This window comes from Miscanthus floridulus, unplaced genomic scaffold (genome assembly GCF_019320115.1).
Source record: "Miscanthus floridulus cultivar M001 unplaced genomic scaffold, ASM1932011v1 os_1331, whole genome shotgun sequence".
Taxonomy (NCBI): domain Eukaryota; kingdom Viridiplantae; phylum Streptophyta; class Magnoliopsida; order Poales; family Poaceae; genus Miscanthus; species Miscanthus floridulus.
Window position 1 is genome coordinate 25,489 of NW_027097661.1, and position 2,154 is coordinate 27,642.

Here is a 2,154-nt window from a genome sequence, read left to right on the forward strand (position 1 = left end):
CTTACAATATCCATGATAGACTGTATTATCTGCAATAAGTGGGAAATAAACCCTAAGTACAAGAAGATACTCAGCTAGACTTACCTGTCATAAACCAAAAATAAAATGACACCAAGGATCATGTAAGGCTTTATAAGTGGAGCTAGCTTGACAACACTTTGCATAAAAGCCCCTAGTTGAGCTACACATTTTATAATTCGGTAACCAAGTTAATTATAGCTATTCATGTCTAGATTAGCAACTAACCTATGCCAAACATGTGGTGTATCATTAGTGGCAGAACAATAGTAACCATAGCCAGTTATTATACCATTCTTAGAACCATTCCACTTGCCATTAATACTATGATAGAAGGAAGCTCAGTCAAGTTTTTCACTATCCGGGAGAGACGGTGATTCGAATTGATTGCAACTAGCTGGGCAGTATTCCTAACACAAACCCAGGTCTATTAGCCATGGTAGCGTTAGGTCACCTTTGGTACAACTCAAGTATACATTTCACGGGTTTGATCAACGCCGCACAACCAGGGACAACCAGCTGCCAGGACGTTCAGGCCTGGCCTGTCCTTGGGCTTATGTCTGGCTCCCCACACATCCTTACTACCATCCAGAGTGTGCACTCTAATAGAACGAGGCCCAGCCTAAGTTGAGCTACTCGGCTTTGTGGTCGGAATGAGTTATCCGGCCAGCTAAGTGAGAGGCATACGTTCAAAATAACCGAGGACCAACAACGATGTGGTCCTTAATTGGCGTAGATAGAATCACATGAGTCAACCTACAACATAGACTCCATCCGGCCTTGAATTACAACATCCCAAGGTTCTTTTACATGATAGCAAATATAGCCAATCGTGGTTTAGTGTCCACCTATCTCTCGCAGGTGACAGGGAATCACCCGACTTCTACCGAGGTAAGCATGGCTAAGCATATATTTGATCCTGGACCTATATAGGGTTCAAGGTACATTTCTGGACAAGGAGATTATATGCATCAAGAGTTTCCAATCAATTCCTATAACCTAATGCATCAAACATAAAAGGACTCAAGTTAATATTTATAAAACATAGGAGGCTAAGAATGCTCCAGGGCTTGCCTTTCAGAAAGGATGTAGGCCTATGATCAGGGCACTCTGGTAGTTCTTCTGGATCCTGCTCCTCACTTTCAGGAGCTACCTATTGTGGTGCCTCTTGATTTTCCTCCTCCTCTGCTTTGAACTCCAAGAGGGTGATTCTTTCGGGCGATCCTATATGCATGAGCACGAATAAGATATCATGGATGCATAGGTAATGACATGGATGATATGATATGATGAAATGCATAATCATAAGTGTTCTTAATAGCAATGCATTAGCACAAGATTAACTTTTTTTATTGAGTACGTATATATCTCTTCTCTAGTACTTAATCAAACACTCACTTAGGTATTTACTGGACTACAAACAACGGTAACTTGATTTGATCATAATTGGAGTTTCACACATTCAATTAACCTGATCTAGAACTTTCTAGAAAGCTTATAAAATTGTCTACAACTTTCTTATAATCATCTTAAGATGATTCCCTAGTTAACCAGATCAAATAGTCAACCCTTCTAGATCTATCTAGAGAGTAAGCAAATATGAAAACAAAATTCTAGAAGCTATAACTCCTAAACCATTTAGCCTATAATTATGAAATTTTAGGAAAAGACAGATGAGTAAGTTATCTACAACTTTATTATTAACAAGTTTCACAGAAGAGATCATTATCATCACAAAATTATCATCACAATAGAAACTACACATTCAGCCATCTAGTTGAATTATAGATTAATAATTAACTAGCTGCCTATAACCAATTAATACTAAGCATAACTACTAATATAAACAGATCATATGCATCACAAGCACCCTATAAAATATCATGGTTAAGCCTCAATAACTTATTTACATGCATTTATTAATTTCCTTATATAATAAGGTGATTTAAAGGGTAAATATTTTCATTTCACAATAAATCATGATAAAATTATAGTAGCCTACATATAACTCCAATAGTTGACTGTACAAATTTCATTCCATTTGGATAAGTATAACAACCCTTACAAAAATGATAAGTTGCATAGGCTTATTTTAGCAAAAATAGTTTAGCCTAGTGAAAAGTGTCAAAAATAGAT